Consider the following 22,885-nt stretch of genomic DNA (forward strand, 5'->3'; position numbering starts at 1 on the left):
AGCCCAGGAATATGATGCAATCTGCCAACAGTTAACCTCTGAACTATGCAGCAGATTTGGGATATTAAGTATTTAGGCATAGAAATCTGCGGTGCAGTCATTAACTGACTACTGTGGTAGAAGAGCAGGCTTTTATTCAGTTATGGAGAACAGGAAACTTAGGAAATTGAACGTTTCCAACAAAGTTGCAAAGTTCAACTTTTTCTTAAACAGTTTTGATATATTCACATCTCTACAGCTAAAGATGAAACACAGCTCATTCTTCTCAACTCAATATTTTCCCTATAACTTCTTAATGAATGGAATCCAATTTACAATAAATCAGATCTTTTTTCTCTTGTAATTCACCATCAGATATTGAATACCCAGTTAGTTTTATGTCGTGGGGTGGGGGTGGTGGGGGGTGGGGGGGGTTCCCATTTTTAGGAAACAGATGTTCATCTCCTGACTTTTCATTTAAGCAGCAATGATGTAAAATGCACTGATGGCCATTTTCTGCTGGTTGAGTTTTTACTGTACAATTTAATCTCAGCAAAGCTACTCAACCAGGATTTGCTTGTATTAATCCTTGCAGCCCTCAAATAGCCAAATAGTTCCATAACTGCTTCAGAAACGGTCCATTATTTCAGATGTGGAGAGCAGGAAACCCTGGGAAATTGAACAGACCAGCAAATTTGTAAAGCACATCTTTTTCTTGAACAGTTTTGATATATTCACAGATCTACAACTTATTCTTCACAACTCAATATCACCTTGTACCAGGTTGTGTGTCACATTTAAATGGTAAGTCTCAAGAGAATATATGTTTTTGTTAATGATGAAAAAATAAATTTTTGCCAGATAACTGCATCTATATCCATAAGCCTGTATTTGGTCCATAAATGACTACAGTTAGACAGGAATTAAAATCAGGAGGCAGAATTACTATTTGAATATCATAGTACTGGAGAAGCAAATAAATCCCTAATCACCTGGTCTCTGTTCCTCCAGTGTTGTACATAAAGTCTTCCCATTTAAAATGGATTACAAGTTTAATAAAAAAAAATTGAGATTTATGTGCTCATCTCAGATCATCTGAATGCTAGGGCTGTAGTCCAAATGCTACTGTGTGAGACTTGCATTATTGGTAATGAATATAATGAAGTTCTGTTTTGCACCAATATAGATATTGGAATCAAGATAGGAGATTTCTATTATTTTTCCCACCTGTAAACATGCCTTCTCCCACCTCTTTATATATAAACTATGCCTCTGTCCTTGAATACTCATTGAATACTATCCCTGTTACTTCAGCATCTTGGCAACTTGTCATTGGAACAGCTCTAGCTCATCAGATGAGCAAAGTGCAGACTAGTTACATTCATATGAATCAGTGGAAGAAAACACAAGTAGCTACTGGGCAATTGATCAGGTCTGGAATACAATTCTATGCAAAATCCTTTATTTCACTCAATCTTTTTAAAATATTGCTTGTTCATATGATCTTGCCAATATCATGCTCATCACTGTGTCCTTGCCATTAAATTTCATCAGAAAACAGTCCCCTGAAATTCCATTGACATTAATTAAGAGTTTTACTTTTAAGGCATAAGGTTGGCTGGTGTGAGAAAATAAATGTCACACGGGTGCGGTAGAGGGTGCTTGAAAGAGGCTCAAATTAGGCCCCATTGTTGGGCTGAGGCAGAGAGATCTTTATTTTGCATCTCCTATAATAGATGCTGTATCCAAAAGTTCTACAAAATCATCTCCAATGGACAGTTGATAGAAATCATACCCAGTGTTTCAATGGTGTGGGAATACATGTGAAATCTGTACGTAATTTAATTTACAAGCATGTCAGAGGCTAAGTCTGTAACTGCACATCTAGAAAGCTGAAGCCACGGTGCAGAGTTTCTATTTGTTTCCACAAGTTGGTGTCTCGATTCCAGTGTAATCGAATGAACCAGTGCAAACGATCGGGTTTTAAAAATTAAACTGGATGCCTGGAAACATTAACATTGTGCTTTCTGCCACAGTTCACCTGAATCTGGCCACACCCACAGTTTGAGATAACGCAGCCTGGGTATGCTGGTGCAAGATGGCTTTTCAAATGACACTTTTTTTTAAGATGCACATTTTAGAACATTTTTCATGACAAAGAATATTTAATTTATTAAGAAACTGACTAGTGATTAGCAATGAAATGATTCAATGGTTTGGTGTAATTTTTAAGTCACTCTGAATGATTTTCAATCAAGTTACATTATTCATTTTTTTTTACCGTAAACCCATTTTCAGCTGCAGTAATAACACTGTACAGGTTATTACTCTTAAATCCATCAATGTACGTTTTTTAATGGGAAGAGATGGAAAAGAAATGTTTATGTTATGTTATGCTGGCCAATTACGCTTGGTTCATGGTGGGTTTTATATTTGTGATAATACAAAACTAATTTTGGCGGGGACTTGACTAGTACCATTTCACATGCATTTTGGACTCAAATTCCTGATTGCACCCAAAAAGAAATCCCTCCCACCACACCCAATCATTAAAACCACAGACAATTCCACATAACCTCCTGTTGCAAGTGAACCCTTTGGATTAAATATCTGTGCTTCAATGCAGTATAGGGTTCAGGATTATAGACTTAGGCCAATGGGCATTTATATTGTGTTAAAATTAGCTCTAAAGCCATCTATTTATTCAATACATGATTTTTTTCCATGCAGTTATAATTAGGAGGATGAAATTCTCCTGCCAATAATTTTATCAAATGTTGACTTGAGTACAAAATGGGAAATTCTATTTTGTAATCAGATGATTTCCTTTGCAAAACTGACCAGTATTAGGAATTTTGCCTCCTATGTTTAATGATTTCTTTCACTTATAAATGTACTGTGCCTAATCAAAGCCACAGAAAGTTTTGAAAGGCAGGATGAACAGGAACAGGGGAGCATTATACTCAAGTTAAATAGAAACCGACTATGCTCTTGCCCCACCTTACAAAGGGCTGAGGTCCTATTGTTGATAGTGCTATTGGCCACACTCTTCCATCTACAATGCATTTGCTTGAATTTTCCACATGCTCTCTATTATTCCATTCCTAATCCCCAAAGTACCTATTTTTATATCCTCTATTTCCTTCCTGGATTCTCTTATATATTCTCAGCTCCTGTTTTTCTTTCTGGCTTCCATTTGTTCCCATTGGAGTAAATTCACAGATCCTGTGCCCCCAGTAAGGGAATATGATTAAGAGAAGGCAGGTCGAAGCATCAGTGCTATCACGTTAGGACTAGATTTCCAACCCACAGCTCCTTTGAGTGTGGCTGCTCAGTGGGAATTCAGCATCAGGACCCCATTGACCCCTGTCAGCAGCCTGTTCCAGTCCAAGATTCCTGCATAATGTAAGTCTTGGTGATCCAGCAGCTTAGTGCTCTACGATTGGTATACTAAGTGTCCAAATCATATTTCTTTAAGCCAATAGAAGCTTTGTACTTCATGTAGCAGCATAGTACCAGCTGCTTACTAACATTTCAGTTTTATCACCTTCATGTGTAAACTTGGACGGTAAGTGTCGGTCAGCTATTTGGCCATGATGGGGAGAGATTAGCAATCAGTCCAATTGTATTCTCACCTGACATCAACACACAAACATTTTCAGCCACTGTTTTACTCATTAAGTCACTGAGGAAATTCATGTTTTTTTAAACAATAAAGTTTTCCATCAAATTACACCAAGAAGTGGGGAGAAACAGATTTAAACCGTGCGCAGATATCTTGCACTTTGTCGGTATTTCTTTCACCATGTATTGTACAGACTCTTGACTTGCTCTGTGCTTCATGTTATACCTGCCAAGTACATTTGCAGTTTTTAAGCTTTTGAAGTAGTTAAGGTACAAAGTAAAAAAGGTGAAAGATCAGAGCATTTTATGAGTTCCTACCAAAGAGGCTTCTGGAGACCACCGTAAGGCTCCATTTCCCTATTGTAAAAATCTCCCTCTAAGCTTTCTCATTTATACTTGGCTCCGAGTTGGAAAATAATAAATAGTAAGAAACATGAATCAAAATGCTGTAAGTTAATCTTGTTTTTCTCCAGATTCTGCTTTCAAATAGAAGCTGTTCATTATTTTGCCATTCACACCTCCCCTCAATACATCTTGTATTTTTACTTGTCCCATTACTACTTCCTTTGGTTCTGCACCACCAACACTTTTGTCATTTGATGTCTCCCATTTTCTGCCCTTTCATTCTTTTCCACCCTCCTCCATTTGACTTACATAAAACCTGTTACATTTCTAACTTTTCCCAGTTCTGATGAAGGGTTGTCAACCTGAAACATTAATATGTAAATAAATAAAGGTCAATTAGGCTTGTTAGCAAGCCGATTTACCTGGATAATACACTGCCCATGCCATAATATGACTGGCGTAACAGGTGGGTAGGAGTGGGCAGGTCATTTTTAATGGCCCACATGAAAAAGGGTGGGAAGGAAGGGAGCACCGCCTTCAGGAGATGCCCTGCGTGCATCGGGGGCATCTGACCCCAAGGTGTTAACCCCCTCCCTTACGCGCTGCCCGTCCTCCAAAACCCAGCCCCAACCCCCTCTCCCCCTACTCAGAGCTCTAGGGCCCCTCCCTGCTCTAATACCCTGGGACTTAACTTTCTGGGGCAGCAAAGATCTTCTTCATCCTCTTTCCTACAGTCAGGGAGCGCCCACTACTGAGCTTTGGCACTGCCGGAACTACTGGCCAATCAGATTGGTTAGATGCCCCTGAGGGCAAGGCGTCGTCCCACTGAGTGGCAGAAGCTCCACTCTCAGCCATTTTAGCCTTCCCCCGGCAGGTTATCGCAGCGGGGCGGCCTTGCTCCAGTTGTGTTTGCTTCTGGCTGGGGGAGAGTATTCTGCCCCCATACCTGCCACCCATAAAATGCAGTCCATATGTCTTTTCTTGCCCTGGTCAAATATTTCACAAATTGTTCAGCAAATGTCTTCATACCAACAAGGCATTTAAAATAAAAATGAGTCAACTAGATCAGTGAGAAAAGTGCAAACGATGTGAGTATTTATCAATTAAGTATCAATTAACTGAAAAAGTAATTTCTCAAGCTTCCAATTAAAAAGACTAATAAGAAATTGGATGTAAGGTTCACACTTTATTCCAAGTAGACAAATGCAGAAATAAGACGTGTTTTTCTTCTGCAGGTAGTTGTCTGAAACATGCTTGCTGGATTTCGCTGAAGCTGCTGCTGTTAACCATTCTTATGCTTGCTGGATATCTACTGGCTGCTCTCAGTGCTTTTAATGGTCACAGATTTGACACTATTGTTCACTGAAGTTGCCCAATAACATACGGATGTTTGCAATAAAGGCTGACAGAAGTCTCCTACTACCATACTATCAATTCTGGGACCTCTCGCTGTGGAAAAAGTGGTTTCTGAAAGAACTTGAAATTGTGACCAACACGGGCTGAGTGAATTGTGATAGTCCAATGGACACACAGAGATTTGCTATTGGTTTGGAGATTTTCTGTTTATCTCACATGAGTTAACTGTTGTGGGTTTTAGTATTTTCAGGGGATTTTAATTCAACTCTACAAAGTTGCACAGAATCAAAGCGGAAAGACCCTAGGGCTGAGTTTTACTTACCTTGGCGGCAGGAAAGAGTCCAATCTGGAAGTCAGTGGGTTGCCAACTCCTGTCCTTGTCTTTGAAAATTGGTGCATAATACATCCAGCGGCCGCTGTTGGGAGCCAGCCAACAACATTGGACAACAGGAAACTATAAGCCAGTTAGATTAACATCTGTCATAGGGAAAATGTTAGAAGCTATTATTAAAGGGCACTTGGAAAAATTGAGGGTAATCAGCTGTGAATAAAGGGGAACCAGTGGATGTGCTGTATCCAGAAGGCATTTAAGGTGCTACACCAAAGGTCAAAGGTTATTGTGAAAAATAAAGTTCATGGTGTAGGGGGTAACATATTGGCATGAATAAAAAATTGACTAGCTAACAGGAAACAAGGGTAGGGCATAAATGGACCTTTTTCTGGTTGGCAAGATGTGACAAGTGGTGTGGCACAGGGATCTGTGCTGGGGCGTCAACTTACAATTTATAGAAATGACTTGGATGAAGGGACCGAAGGCATGGTTGCTAAATTTGTTGATGACACAAAAATAGGTAGGATAGTAAGATGTGAAAAGGACACAAGGAGACTACAAAGGGATATAGATAGGTTAAGTGAGTGGGCAAAGACCTGGCAAATAGGGTATATTGTGGGAAAGTGTGAAACTATCCATTTTGGCAAGAAAAATAATAAAGAAGCATATTATCTAAATGGTGAGAGATTGCAGAGAACTGAGATACAGTGGAATCTAGGGGTTCTAGAGCATGAAGCGCAAAAGGCTGATATGCAGGTACAGCAGGTAATTAGAAAAATAGAATGTTATCATTTATTATGAGGGGAATTGAGTACAAAAGTAGGGAGGTTATGCTTCAGTTAGACAGGGCATTGGTGTACTGTGTACAGTATTGGTCTCCTTATTAAAGAAAGATGTAAATGCATTCGAAGCAGTTCAGAGAAGGTTTACTAAACTAATACCTGGATTGGACAGGTTGTCTTATGAGGAAAGGTTGGACAAACTAGGCCTGTATCTACTGGAGTTTAGGAGAGGAGGGCTGCTAAAGTCATCCTAGACAAGGGGCATAAGGATGAGCAGCCTGTCTCCATCACAGCTGGCAACAATAGGGCAGCATCATGCCACAGCACCTAGAAATGAATGTTAAAACCACACATCAGTCACACTTGGGTCCACATGGGTGCCTTTCATATTTTTGATATTGCACATGTTGCATGCACACTTTTTGTGTATATAGGAGAATGCTTTATTCTGCATATTCTCCAGCTGCATTCATTCATTAACTGTGTGTGAATGTATGGATAAGGATTCAAATGATGCTATCGATGCTCAAACATGACAAGAACACCAATTTTTTGGACCCTCCTCTGAGGGATAGCTCTGATTATGATCAAAGGTTTATGAAAAGTGAAGATTTCTGAAAGAAATAGCTGTCAGCAGCCACTCCTGCTAAAGTCAGACATAGATCCAACTCCAGCCTTTATTTCTGCCCTTTCATGAGACCCTGAAAAGAAATTATATTTCCCACCGGGCTTGTTTCACATGAACCCACCTTTTTATACTATCAGGAATGTTTTATTGCAGTCAATTGGACTGTTAGCCAGTTTAAACTGCCTTTAATTAATAATTTCAAAATGGTGGGTGCTACAGATTTTGTAGATTTTTGTCCAATTAACTGCAATAAAACATTCCTGGTGCTATAAAAGGTGGGTTCACGTGAAACAAGCCCGGTGGGAAACATAGTTTTTTCCCCCCAGAGTCTCACGAAAGGGCAGATATAAAGGCTGGAGGTGGATCTATGCCTGACTTTAGCAGGAGTGGCTGCTGACAGCTATTCCTTTCAGAAATCTTCTCTTTTCTGCCCACTGAATTATTGCCACACCAGCGTAATGATGTTGGGTCCTCAACCCAACATGTCACACTGGATATTACACTTCTGTGGGACTATGGCAGTCCTGCTTTCGTGACATAAAACCCAGCCCCTGAGAAAGCACCTTTTGTTCAAAGCACTCACACATCCTTTCATTTTCGCTCGAAAAAATGATTCTCAAATATATTTAAATTTACATTCTTTTCAAAATTGCTTTTCAATAGAGACTTGATATTTCAGTTTACTTCCCTCCAGAGACCCTCAAGTAACAGAATTGATTGGGAGCCTTGAAGTGACTTTATTCACTTCAGTGGAGGCCAATTGTTAAGACTGGGTTGGAACGGATTCAGTGCTGCCTAATGATAGAAAAATAAGCAACTGGCAGCATCTGTAGACATGGGCAGCCGGTAGCATGCTTGCCTGGAGTTGGGTGTCTCCCAGGGTGGCTCACTGTTGTCATTTGCAGCTGCTCTGGGGCATGGTCAGCTAATGGTGACTTCACCAGAATGACTCTGAGGGGGGCAGATTTTGTAAACAGTGTATTGTTCCCAACAGCATAACTGGAAATATGTGCCACTTTCACTCTCTTGCTTTCTCCCATTTCCCATGGTGATTATAATTAAAGTTTAAAGTGCTGGCGGCGTGCAGGGGTGTCACATGAGATCACGCAGGGGGAAGCTTTTCATTGTTGAAACCTGCCGGTAGCCATCAATGCTGCAGGTTCAGGTGGGCCATAAAAGAGCCTCCTGGTCAAACAGGGAGGCTGTGCATCATGGCCAACACTTTCTGGCCTAACTCCATTGCAATTAACATAAGGCTTGAGATCACAAAAGGTGGCATGGGCGTTATTCAAAATTAAATTTCATTTGTAAATATTTCACATTACATTGGTTTTACTTTATGCATGTGTGCATCATCATTATTTGTTGAGACTAGCTTAATCAGAGAGCTAAGTGTATTGGCTGCTTCATGGTTGGTACATATTGATGGTTCCAGGGGAGTTAGAGATATTTCCTTTATTTTCGAAGGAACAACATTGTGGTTTTTTTTGTTCACTCTTTATTGCATGTTCATGTTATTGCCCAGTGTTGTACTTGCCATTCTGTGGGACTTGGCTGAACTTGCAGGATTAGCTGTCCCTCCCTTCCATGCATAAAGGACATTGTCTGAGATCACTCTCAGCGGAGACAATTGAAATGTTGTAGGTGAACTCAAAGCCCTGTTGGACCTTGGGGTGAACCCACATTTGGATAATACTAACACTGCCCTTTAGGCCCCTAGTTTCCTCAACTTGACCAACTTTTTCCACTCCCCTCCCCCCACCACACACAGGACATCAGGCACTTATCATTTCACTCCTCCATGCCTTCGACATCATCCTCTGTCGTCCCCTGGATCTCTCTTTCACTTCTCCGTGTCACTGACCCCACTCAACCACCACCCCCCCAGCACCTACCACTGACTCACCCTTGCCGGTTTTGATCCTCCATGTAAGCGGTCATTATCCTGCTCCCCTCCTAGTGTCATAGAGTTAAACAAGTGGACCTTACACAAAACTGCCACTGCACAGAGCCGACTGGTGCTCACCATCTTTAAGCAAAGATAAAGTGGGTGCCATGAGATTCTCAAGCACTGCTGACTTTATCTTGAAGATAGGATATAATTTTAAAAAGGTTTATGCTAATGAGTATTCATGGTATTAGAACTATAAACCTGCCACAGGCCGGTGTGAGATTTGACATGCCACAAACATGCCACCGACTTTATCTCAGTATCTCAACCCACTGTCAGGAAATGGAAATTTTGCATCCTCCCTAATTAAGTCACCCCGCATATATTTTTTGCTCTAGCGGATGCAGTAACCTTTACCCCAACCCCCCCAAAAAAAAACAGGAAATCCAAAATATCAAGTTTCCTTTAGGAACAAATATAACAATTAAAGGTAGCAAGCATGTATGTTATTTTCAAATAGACATGGGATAGGGGGGTTGATGTATTTAGATCAGAAAGTAACATAAGGGAAACTTCAGTCTAACCCACTGGTTGGGAGACCCACAGAATAAGCAGTTGAAATGTTGATTTACACCTGGCTCAATATTACTCATTGACCTCAGTGCAGAGTAAAATCTAGCGGGTTATGAAGCCAACTTAGTTCCACCAGTTTCCTGACTGGTTACAATTGCTCCCAACTGGGACAGGTTACAATTGTTCCCATTGGACAGGGTACAAAATCAGTGTTCCATCTGATTCCATGAGTTTCCCACCCAGAAAGTTAAAGTGGCCCCTATAAATTGAGAGTAAATAAGTGGTTAATTTTTGTTTTCCTTTTGAATCATTTGGTATAATGAAAATAACATTCAATAATATTTAATATTCAATAAACAGATGTTTTCTATTACTACTTGATTTTTCTTTAAGGTAAAGGGAGTTTCTTCATAGCGACGAAAAGCTATGTATATCTCATGTAACAGAAGATGTTATCCTGTGTGCTCAGATAGATGGACAGCTCATTATATTGCCAGTTGGAAATCAAAGTGAGCTCAATGCCTGCCACATCACAATGTGACCTCCAGTTGGCAGTGCAAAGCTGTAATATCTGCATTCTGTGTCTATACCAGTGTTAAATTAACACACCCCAGGACTGGTTTGAAGGGAGTGCATTGTAAGTGGATGACCAGATTTGTTGCTGAATTAACCCTTTTGCATTTTTGCACTTGGTATTCTGCCATCAGCATTCACATTTCAATATGTACAAAGTAAGAAGAAAGCAATATGAGCTTATCAAGATATATTGCTGAATGGCAGCAATGTTATTGTGATTCCTTGGCTGAATTTTACATTGTGAATTCAAAGAATGAGCATGGATTAAGGTATTCAAATGCACACCAGCAGCAGCAATAAATTGTAAAGGGAATGGTAGAAGGCTGTAGTCAAGACTGCCACAATAACTATGCCCAATATAAAAAGGCACCAACCAGTCAATTGTGGCTGATTAACTTGTACATCTTTTTTTCTATCTGCACAGAACCTACCTATTCAAATTCAGGAAAGACTTCTTTGCTTAGAGAGAGGTAAGAATATGGAATGCACCACCACAAAGTGTAGTTCTGGCAAATCACAGATGCATTGAAGGGGAAGCTAGGTAAGCAAATGAGGGGCAAGAATTAGAATGATATTGCTTATAGAGTTAGATGAAGGGGACAGGAGGAGGCTGTTGTGGAATATAAATGCAGATGTGGACTATTTGCTCTACATTGCCTATTTCTGTGCTGTAGACCTGATGGAACACGATATAAGATTGAATAATCAATTTAAATAGGGCAAAATAGGGCTTTATTTTAAAAACATGGGACTGCACAGATGTGGATAATGGGTAAGGTTAGGATTAGGCTCAACTGTGATAGCTTCCAAGTCAGATAGCTCATTAATCTTCACAGCGTCCACTCACACAGGAGAAATGGTTATCCAGGTGAGGTAGTGGAGGGTGAAAACCTGTTCAAAATAACAAGTGTGAGGAGCTCATGGATTTATTTCGTCACCAAGATTGAAACCATCTGATTAATTGTCTTTGCCACTTCCCGACCTCTCGCTAGCCCCACTGGGCCAACGTTCCTCGAAGACTCCCTCCCTGCCCTCGGCTTGGTTTAGTATCTTTCTCTAGTTTATCTCCTCATGCCCTCTCGGAGATCATCTTGTCTATGAGACCCCCCCTCCTGTTCTCTTGACCTTATTCCCACTAAATTACTAACCACCCAAAATCCCTTCCTAGTCCTCATGTTGGCCAATATTGTGAACATCTCTTCATGTGTTGTTTCTCTCTCCTTTAAATCTGTCATCATCCCCATTGCCTTAAAAAAAACCCTTGAGCCTTCCTTTTCTGCAAGCTACTATGCAATTTCCAACCTCCCTTTCCTCTCCAAAGCCCTTAAACATGTTGATGCCTCTCAAATCCATTCCCATCTTTTCTGGAGCTGCATGTTTGAATCGCTTCAATCAGATTTCTGCCCCTGCCACAGAACTGAAAGTGCTCTTACCAAAGTTATAAATGACATCCTATGTCACCATGACAAAGGCAACAATCCCTTCTTGTCCTTCTTAACCTATTTGCAGCCTTTGACAAAGTTGATTACACCATCCTCTTACAATGCTTCTCTACCATTGTCCAGCTGGATTGGACTGCTCTCAACTGGTTCGATTCTTCCTATCTAATCATAGCCAAAGAATTGCCATCAATGATGACTTCTCTTCTCACTCCTGCACAGTTACTTCTGATGTCATCCTTGGATCTATCCTTGGCCCCCCAGTACATGTTGCCCCTTGACAACGCCTTCCAAAAGCACTGTGTTAGCTTTCATGAGCATGTTGATGACACCCAGCTCTACCACACCACTAGTTCTGTCAACTCCTCCACTACTGCTACATAGTCAGACTGGTTATCCGACATCCAGTACTGGATGAGCTGAAATTTCCTCCAATTAAATATTGGGAAGACTTTGGTCCCTATCACCAACTCCATCCTTCTCCCTGGCAACTGCATAAGGCTAAACCAGACTATTTGCAACCTTGGTGTCACGTTTAACCCAGGGATGAGCTTTCAACTACATATTCACACCATCAGTAAGACCACCTATTTCCACCACTATAACAAGGCCTGGATCCACCTCTGCCCGAGCCCTTCTGCTACTGAAACCCTCACCTATGGCTTTGTAACCGCCAGAATTTACATTTCTAATGCATTTTTGACCAACCTCTCTCACTCTTTGCTCTGAAAACATGAAGGCAGTCTGGAAACTCCATAGTCTTTAGGTGTTGGCCCATCCTTAAATAATGAGATTTGTGAATTCCACAGATGGCTGTGAGGTACCCTCACCCCTGTCCATATTTAATTAGGTATTCATTGGAGACTTGATACTGTCCGTAGCCACATGGTTTGTGGCAGTCATCTTAACAGCTTGTTTGTGTTCAGTTTTTAAAATTATTGACTGAATGTCCATAATATGACACGTTTTTACTGGGCATGACAATTTTGAAGGTGTTATATAATACTAGTCGCCATTGTTCATCACTTAACTGGACTGTTCAATTTCAGGGTTGGGGTATTTACCAGTTACTATAAAAATTCAAAATGGGTATATTACAAATAAAACCTCATTTGTGTATCGCCTTTTTTAAAATTCCCTGCATTCACTGAGCTGTGGCACTCACATCACCCACATGTGCAACACACTCACAGACATTCTTTCTTCTCTCTTGCTGGACAAAGTGGCCTATAACCACAGGGAGAAAGTGAGAGCCAGAGGGGGACATGCATGACTGCATCACCTAAACCTTTTGGAGGAGATGGTGTTCCATAACATGGAGCCAGCTACAGTCAGTTATATCTGGTGTTGCTGAGAATTTTCAGGATGACTGTATCTTTCCCCTTTCCAAATCCTGCAGCACCCTCAACCTGATACCTGGGATGAAGTGTAAGGTGCAAAATGTGTGACCATAGACCTTTGTCTTTCCACTTCACCCCTTAACCCAACCCTCTCTTGCTGATTATCTGCTTTCATGTTTCCAAGAACTGCCACTTGGCCAGCCACAGCAGCCTCATGGGGAAGGCTGAGAGTTGATATAGTCCTCTGAGGAAGAAACACTGTCATTTATTCTGCTGTGGCAGTAACTGAACTGGTACCTGCGGGTGTCAGATTAAATGATGGTTCACCACACTGAGCTTCAAGTCCATCCTTTCCAGCAAGTGCAAGTGGTGGCCAAATGCATGTGTCATGATGCAGCCTCTGTTGGTTGCTGTCTCATTGTACACGGATGTACAGATGGAAGCCACCCATAGGCTCAGTGCTGCAGTGGAAGATAGTTGGTGGTCATAAGATCCATGTTTGCTGAGATGCAGCCTCAGACTACTGCCTTGTTTGCGGATCTCAATGCTCATACAGGATGACATAGCACTCCAGCAATCTATGCTCCAACAGATTACTTGGATAGCTGAGGCACCAGCCCCTGGGCACACCAGCAGCTGCAAGGAGCACAAAACTGTTGACCTCTCAGGATGACAGCATTTGTGCTCCCACCACTGCCTCTCCACCAATGACCTTGCTGTTATCCCTCAATGAGCCAACCCAGACAGATGTAGCCCATGCAGAAGTGGTGCAATCTGAAGCTGGATCCATAAGACCCAGAGCTACTTGAGATCTTTGTCCAAGGCCATCTGCAATCTTCCCCACTAGACTTCAGCAGCCTTCCACCAGCCATGCTGCAGTCACTGCAGAAGCACTATGGCAGGAAATGGTACCTGCAAGACAGGCACTAAAGCAATGTCCAAGAGCAAATACTTCATTTATAATCGTTGTGGGATAAAATTGTTGTGTAAAGATTTTGTTGATGGCTTTTATTCCAGGATTTTGACCAAGATGACACTGTTCTGGAGCATTGCAAACGGGATGGGAAAGTGAGGAATTGTGGATCAATGATAGGGAAGGGATAGCGCCCTAAAGGAACCAGGGCCTCAGTAAACCCCCTCAGTCAGCCCATCCGGGGGTCCTCAATGCTTCCTCCTTATCTCCTCCTCTTCTTTCCTGAAGTGGCGCCATATGTCTGGTCGCAGTGGCTGGGCCTTCATTATAGTGAGTTTGGGAGGAAGCATCAGACCACAATGCACTTGGAGTTCTGTTTTAATGAGTACTGAAGGGTTCTGCCCCAAGTGGTCCAGCCAGTGGAACCGTTGCTTGAGAACATCAATGTTTCCAAGCTCCACGAGATTCCTGGTGGTTGCATGATTCTCGTAGACCTGTTATCCTCATGTGATAGAGGGGAGCTATCAACCCTTGTCTCCAAGCAGCCAGCCTTTAGTCGAAGGGTCATGAGGACTCGAAACGTCAACTCTTTTCTTCTCCGCCGATGCTGCCAGACCTGCTGAGTTTTTCCAGGTAATTCTGTTTTTGTTTTGCCTTTAATTTACGCTGGCTCAAAGATGTGGGAATTTCCCTCAGGATTAAGGCATCATGGTTGCTGCCAGGATAGTGAGCATTCACCAACATGATGACTTGGACATGGTCGCACATCAACTGCACATTAATGGAGTGCAACCCCCTATGGCTGCTGTACCTCTTCCCATTTACATTTGTGGGTCCTGCAGAGCCACATGTGTGCTGTCGATGAATCCCTGTACTATTGGAAATCCTGCTACACTGGTAAAGCACCATGCTTGCTTATCCTGCCTCTGTCTGATTAGATAGGAGGCAATGAAATCCTTTTGCTTGCTGTACAGCAGCAACCTCCTGGATGCAGTAATGAACAGCAAACTGGGATATGTTCGCAATATCGTCTGCCCTGGTAAGATCCATTGCCTAGAAGTTAAGATTGACTATGAACTTGATTGGCAGCACTATCCTTACTCTGCTGTGAGGCTGCAGGTCTTATTGAAGGAGGTGGCATTGTTCATTGACCACTTCCTTGGTAAACCTCCAGTGACTCAGGCATTGCTCTTGGCTGAGGTAGAGATGGGAAAAGTTCTCCTTGTAATCCCCTGGTAGGTAGGACCTTCTGTGGATAGCCTCCACTTCCTCCCTTGGTGCAGAGCCTCCTGTCTCTGCAGTTTCAATTCCATTTCCATGTAGTGTTGCAGACACACAGGGACCGCAATTACAGCCTCTATACCTATTGCAGCTAATGGACAAGTTACAAATTCCTTTGGTCTTCTTGCCATTGTGCAGCAGCACTCCCTTCCAAATCCAGCAAATCACCAGGACTCTTCTAAAACACCATAGTGCTTCCACAAACTTTGCCAGGGCAACAGTAAGTGAAAAGCACCCCATGTGCAAGTTTGATGATTGCCCTTTGTAGCACCCGTGATGCTAGCATGTTGAGTTTTGAGTGGTTAGCACAAGGTGCAAACTGGACCTATGTAATCCAATTTTTGAGAATGTGCATCAAATCAGCCTGAGAAGCTGTTTGATGTTACCATCTGCCAACTGCAAAGCTTCTGGCACATGCTTGTGCCCTTCTCAGCATGGGGCACCACACGGGCCACGCCTGAACAGCTCTGTATGCTATTTTGTGTGCTTCCAATTGCCAACGCCTGAATCGAATGCTGCTAAGGTGGCGAATGTAGTGGCCTTTAAGTTATTTAGATGTAATGCTTCCTACAGAGAGTGTGCAAGCTGTATTGGGTAATTAGAAACTCTATCTACATGGGTTTCCCAGTAGGTTTAATTAGAGGCCCTTAAACACGATGATGCGTTTCCACATGTGTCCAACACCTGGCTGATTCAAAAAACAACATTACAAATATTTTTGACGTGAAGCTAGAAACTCTGCTACTGAGCTACTGATGATGTGTATTACAGTATCAGTGAGACTGGCCAAAAACTAACATAAGCTGCTGCTGTTTTTGAGAGTTATTGGATATCTTTCAGTGATATGTGCTGTAATATCCAATTCTGACATTTATTTGGCAGACCGCTGCCATTTTCAACAGATTTAAAAGAAGTAATATTTTAATTCTTTGTAAAAGGGGGTTATATAATTGCATCAAAGCAAAAGCAGTTAATGTGGCATTAAATTGGCTAAATATGAGTGTTCTGTATTTGAGGTTGATAATTGCATTTTGGCATGAAGTAGGACACAACTGAATGTACATGTGCAAGAATATGAATACGAAATTGCAGTCATGGGATTAAAGAACCACAGAGCAAAGAGGCTTTATAAATGGCCTCAGCAGACACAAGACTTACTGTGAATTGGTACAGGCCTATTATAACAAATAGCAGCCTGCAAAAGAAACACGTTAAACAGCAGTTACAGCATTACCTTTTCATTGAAATCTTTTGTTTTACATACATATGATTAAGAAGAAAGTAAAATAATATAAAGGCCACACGATGCTCTACTGAATTTTCTATGCAGAGAGGCCCATGTTTGCATCCTGTTCAATGCTGAGTCAGCTGATTTAATCTAGACAGGAGATCAATTCTGATCAACATTCATAATTCCAGCTGGAATTTTCATGTGTACACAAATGTCACATTTGGTGCAGGCTTGACTTCTGATGCAGAATATGTGTCACACAATGTCTAGGATCCCACATGAAGGATAGTGACTTGGGAATGAGGATAGGCTTCAGAAGAGGATAGGGGATAATTCTGCATTTCTGATTCTTGTACAACTCCCTTCCTCATCAACATTGGTGCCAAGCATTCAGCTACCTGTGTTCCACCCTCCTGCTCTTGAATTCCTTATCTACTCTTCTCCTTCTCGAAGACACTCCTTAAAACCCATCTCTTTGAACAGACTGTCTAATCTCTGCTTTTTGGTTCAGCATCTGTTGCTTTTAACAGCTGAATATTTTACAAGCAAACATGGTCCAACCACACAGAGGATGGCTCCTACTTGTTTATATCAACATGTGGCTGATAATGCTATGTGATAAACAGTTGCTAGCCCACACTTGTGGGCATGAACTCTGCATGCATAACCCTAACCCTTTGCCATAGTTCATTGTTAGCAGACTAAAAATATCAACCAGCTATCTCAGCATGAGCCAGCTGTAAACTCTAGTAACTCACCCCTATCATTCTGATTCTCTCAATATAAATAACTGAGTTGATCATTACTGCATCCTGATCTAATATCTTATCTAATAAAGAAAATAATTTTCACTCTAATGTGTCCCTTTTCATAAGACGCAAGAGCAGGAGTGGGTCACTTAGTTGCTCGGGCCTGCTTTATTGTGAATTATCTTCTACCTGAGCTACACCTCCCCACACTAGTCCAGTATCATATGATTTCCTTAGCATCCGAAAATCTATTGGTCTTTGTCTTGATATTGTCATGACAGTGGACTGCAGCTACTTAAACTTAAGGGCTTAAACTCGAGTTACCACCCACTCCCATCATAGGGATCAGATTTGCACAAGAGAAAGGGCAGGTAATCTACCCCAAAGCAGGTAATACATGTGGAGACCACAAAGAGAATAGCAGGGAAACCCATGCAGGGGTAAGCACTGATAAAACAAATGAAACAAAACAAGCTTTAGACCTCAACCAGAACAATGTTGATGAAAACCTCACTAAAAGTGAAGTACAAGAACCAGAATCTCTACAGGAGGTGGAAGTCACAGCACGACCCACAAACCTCCTGACATTTAGACCCATAAAAGTGCCTGAGGTTTGAGCCAGTAAATTCATGGGTTACAGAGGTAGACAAAGAGTTATGACTAGAACATCTCAGCCCAACAGCCAAACAAATTTTTATAGCAACAGTCTTTGTGGAAGACATTAGCATAAGGCTAGTGTCAGTGTGACGTATTGCCTGCTCCAGAGCAGCTTGGCTATTGTTGGAAGCTAACAGTCAGGTAAAACAACCAAGCCCCATTTATGATACTTAATCCAGCATTACAGCAAGGAACTGACACAGAATTACTGACCATGAGGACTACCACTAGAAACACAACAATTTTGAAACCTTTGATACCAAGCTAAGCTGTAATCAATCATAAGAGAGGATAAAAAAGACCAATGAGAGCAGGTTATCCAGGGCCTAAAACAGTTTAGGGCCATCCGGGTATTGACCAAGGCTAAGAGAATGGGTGAGTGTGTGTGTGTTTGTTGTTTTATATATTTTTTCTCCTTGTAATGAAATGAGAATGAAACTCATTTCATTCTTGGTGAGCAGGAAGAGTCGCAACAGTGGACTACAGCTACCTGTGGGCATAATGATCTGTGTTTTTAGAAGAAATACAAGTAAAGACTGATCAAAAGATGACTGATAATTAAAGTGACCACTTTCTGGAAAATTCCTATGTGGATTATACTGACACACTTGTCCTAAGAGAACATGGATTGTCACACCTGAAAAGGTGTCATGGCCTACTTCAAACAGAGACACTTGAAAGGAAGTTACGGAAAATGGAGACTGGACTTTTAATCTCCTCTGTTCATGGAGACATTAGAGAGTGATTCCCACACATCAGCACTCATTCAAAATTTCATCTCCTGTTGATTTATATTACAGAATGTGTAAAATGGTCTGAGACGAAAGAAAAATGGACTCTGGGTGCAAGGCATGACTATTTCCCATCCTGGGAATACGCAAGAAAAATGGGTCGAAAAGCTGGCTGCAGATCAATGTTTGCGAGTGACAGGAACAAGGTGAAACATAAGTCAGTCATCCCGGCAAAGACAAGCTGGCAATTTCTCTCTCCCCTGTTGTGTCTGGGTGTGTGTGGAGTGGGTTGGGGAGCAGGGAGTGGCAAGTGTCTTCTAGCAGAGGCCACATGCAAAAAGAAACAAGAAAACCTCTTCAGTTACCCTGCAGAGAGAACCAGGATTCCTGCCCTGGGACAAGCCAACAACCGCCTCCAACAGACTACGAATCTGCCAAAGTCAGCTCTACCAAAATCAACCAACTTAACATCCGCAAAGTACCACCATCTATGCCTTATGGTCAAGCCAAGGACTGATTTGTATATTTTTAAACTTTTTTTGGACTTTTAACTTCTTCTTTCTGATCTGTGTGCATGTATGTATTTTTTGTTTTTATCTCTGTGTTTAATTGACTGCCACTGCTCTTCAAGAAATGCCTACCTCCTTGATGAAGTTCTGTTCTTCCCTGCGACAAGATTTCCGTACCTCTCTTTTGCCTTGCTCACCTTCATTGCTTTCCATTTCCCTCCTGGTGTTTGACAAGGTGTTTACTAAAACCTGATTTCACAGCCATATCTCCTTTCTCAGTGACTGTCTCCGTCTCCGACTTACCCCACGTGGATTTCAACTGAAATTCCACCCCTCGTGTTTCGAACCCACCCAGGATTACAGGTATCTCCGGGAAATAAAACGTTTCTCGGACTGCTGTTCCCGTCACATTCTGAAATCCACACTCAGTGCCATGCGCCGCCATATGAACACACTCGACCTCTCCCTCCAGCAGCACCGCCATACCCTTTTTCAAAGCTGCGCGTGCCCCCAGTTTCATTTTATTCTTCGACTCATCCGACGCCTCAACAAGAAACTTTTTCTCTTTCTCTCAAGTGCTAAGGAACGCAAGCTCCAACAACTCATCGACACCAACACCCATCTAGGACCCTCCACCCCTGCATGTCCCTCCGTCCCCAACCCATCTTCCAATCCCAGCCCCAGCCGTGTATTCACTACACCCCCTGACCTTCCCCTCTCCGATGCTGAATGTTCAGTGCTCAGCAAAGGACTTAGTTTCATACCCTTACGCCCTCACCTCAATGAATTTCGGGCTCGGCATGATGCTGAACTCTTCTTCCGCTGTCTTCGTCTCCGGGCTCACTTTTTTGGGCAGGAATCCTCTCCCCATTCAACGGATCCTTTCACCCACCTCCAATATTCTCCCTTCACCTGGACCCCTCCCTCTGGATTCTTATCTTCTCTTGATCTTTTTATTGAGAACTGTCGGCGCAACATTAGTCGTCTCAATTTCTCTGCTCCTCTCACCCATTCTAATCTCTCTCTCTCTGAACTTACTGCACTCCATTCTCTCAGGTCCAACCCTAATATTGTCATCAAACCCGCTGACAAGGGTGGTGCTGTTGTCGTCTGGCGCACTGACCTCTACCTCACGGAGGCTGATCGTCAACTCGCAGACACTTCCTCCTACCTCCCCCTGGACCATGACCCCACCACTGAACATCAAGCCATTGTTTCCAGGACTGTCGCTGACTTCATCTCCTCTGGGGATCTTCCTCCCACAGCTTCCAACCTGATAGTCGCCCAACCTCGGACGGCCCGCTTCTATCTCCTACCTAAAATCCACAAACAGAACTGCCCCGGTAGACCGATCGTCTCAGCTTGCTCCTGCCCCACAGAACTCATTTCTCGTTATCTTGACTCCCTTCTCTCTCCCCTTGTCCAGTCCCTTCCCACCTACATCCGTGATTCCTCTGACACCTTACGTCACATCAACAATTTCCAGTTCCCTGGCCCCAACCGCTTCCTCTTCACCATGGACGTCCAATCCCTTTACACCTCCATCCCCCACCAGGATGGTCTGAGGGCCCTTAGCTTTTTCCTTGAACAGAGGCCTGAACAATCCCCATCCACCACTACTCTCCTCCGTCTGGCTGAACTTGTTCTCACACTGAACAATTTCTCCTTCAACTCCTCTCACTTCTTCCAAATAAAAGGTGTAGCTATGGGTACCCACATGGGCCCCAGCTATGCCTGTCTCTTTATGGGGTATGTGGAACATTCCTTGTTCCAGTACTACTCCGGCCCCCTTCCACAACTCTTTCTCCGGTACATCGATGATTACTTTGGTGCTGCTTCATGCTCTCGGCGGGACTTGGAAAAATTTATTAATTTTGCTTCCAAACTCCACCCCTGCATCATTTTCAAGTGGTCCATCTCTGACACTTCCCTTCCCTTCCTTGACCTCTCTGTCTCAATCTCTGGTGATAGACTGTCCACCAATATCCATTACAAGCCCACCGACTCCCACAGCTACCTCAACTACAGCTCCTCACACCCCGCCTCCTGTAAGGACTCCATCCCATTCTCTCAGTTGCTTCGCCTCCTTCGCATCTGTTCCGATGATGCTACCTTCAAAAACAGTTCCTCTGACATGTCCTCCTTCTTCCTTAACCGAGGTTTTCCACCCACGGTCGTTGACAGGGCCCTCAACCGTGTCCGGCCCATCTCCCGCGCATCCGCCCTCACGCCTTCTCCTCCCTCCCAGAAACATGATAGGGTCCCCCTTGTCCTTGCTTATCACCCCACCAGCCTCCGCATTCAAAGGATCATCCTCCACCATTTCCGCCAACTCCAGCATGATGCCACCACCAAACACATCTTCCCTTCACCCCCCCTATCGGCATTCTGTAGGGATCGCTCCCTCCGGGACATCCTGGTCCACTCCTCCATCAGCCCCTACTCCTCAACCCCCTCCTATGGCACCACCCCATGCCCACGCAAAAGATGTAACACCTGCCCCTTCACTTCCTCTCTCCTCACTGTCCAAGGGCCCAAACACTCTTTTCAAGTGAAGCAGCATTTCACTTGCATCTCCCCCAACTTAGTCTACTGCATTCGTTGCTCCCAATGTGGTCTCCTCTACATTGGAGAGACCAAACGTAAACTGGGCGACCGCTTTGCAGAACACCTGCGCTCTGTCCGCAAGAATGACCCAAACCTCCCTGTCGCTTGCCATTTTAACACTCCACCCTGCTCTCTTGCCCACATGTCTGTCCTTGGCTTGCTGCATTGTTCCAGTGAAGCCCAACGCAAACTGGAGGAACAACACCTCATCTTCCGACTAGGCACTTTACAGCCTTCCGGACTGAATATTGAATTCAACAACTTTAAGTCTTGAGCTCCCCCCTCCATCCCCACCCCCTTTCTGTTTCCCCCTTCCTTTTGTTTTTTTCCAATAAATTATATAGATTTTTCTTTTCCCACCTATTTCCATTATTTTTAAATACTTTAAATCTTTTATGCTCCCCCCATCCCCACTAGAGCTATACTTTGAGTGCCCTACCATCCATTCTTAATTAGCACATTCGTTTAGATAATATCACCAACTTTAACACCTATGTGTTCTTTTGTCCTGTTGTTTATGACATCTGCTTCTATCACTGCTTTTGCCTACAACCACACCACCCCCCTCCACTTCTCTCTCTCTCTCTCTCTCTCTCTCTCTCCTCCCCATCACCCCCCCCCCCCCCCCCCCCCACACCCACACACACACACCTTAAACCAGCTTATATTTCAACTCTTTCTTGGACTCGAACTCAAGTTCTGTCGAAGGGTCATGAGGACTTGAAACGTCAACTCTTTTCTTCTCCGCCGATGCTGCCAGACCTGCTGAGTTTTTCCAGGTAATTCTGTTTTTGTTTTGCATGTATGTGTGTCATTTTATTATTTTTCCTTGTGTTTTAGTAACTAATAAACTTACTCTTTCTTTGACTCAAGAAAGCCTGGTTAAATTGATTCCTTAATAAAAGTAAATGCATTTGGCCTGGGAAAAGGTATCTATGGGGAAAGGATTTTTAAACCTACCTTGTTGCGACCAACTGAGGGGTTTGAACAAAGAAGGGAGCCAGCTCAGTCCCCCTCACCCGGGATCATAAAAAAATTAGGGTCCCTTCCTGGTCTTTACAAATTGGGGAACTCATCAGGACAAGTCATAACAATATGTTCAGTATTAACTCACTCAGTAGATCAAATCCTTCTAGTACTTGGAACTTGCTGAACCAGCAGTGAATCAAAGGTGACCAGCCATCTCTATTTTTACATATTCTCCCATTACCTTTTGCTAACTGATGATACCACATATAACAATGACAGTTACTACACTACTTTCTTTTAAACTTTGAAACCTTGGTACAGCGACAATGCTATAGACTGAAGGATACCCCAAAGGCTGAAAAGAGCATAATAAA

This window comes from Carcharodon carcharias, chromosome 7 (assembly GCF_017639515.1).
Source record: "Carcharodon carcharias isolate sCarCar2 chromosome 7, sCarCar2.pri, whole genome shotgun sequence".
In the NCBI taxonomy this organism is placed as follows: domain Eukaryota; kingdom Metazoa; phylum Chordata; class Chondrichthyes; order Lamniformes; family Lamnidae; genus Carcharodon; species Carcharodon carcharias.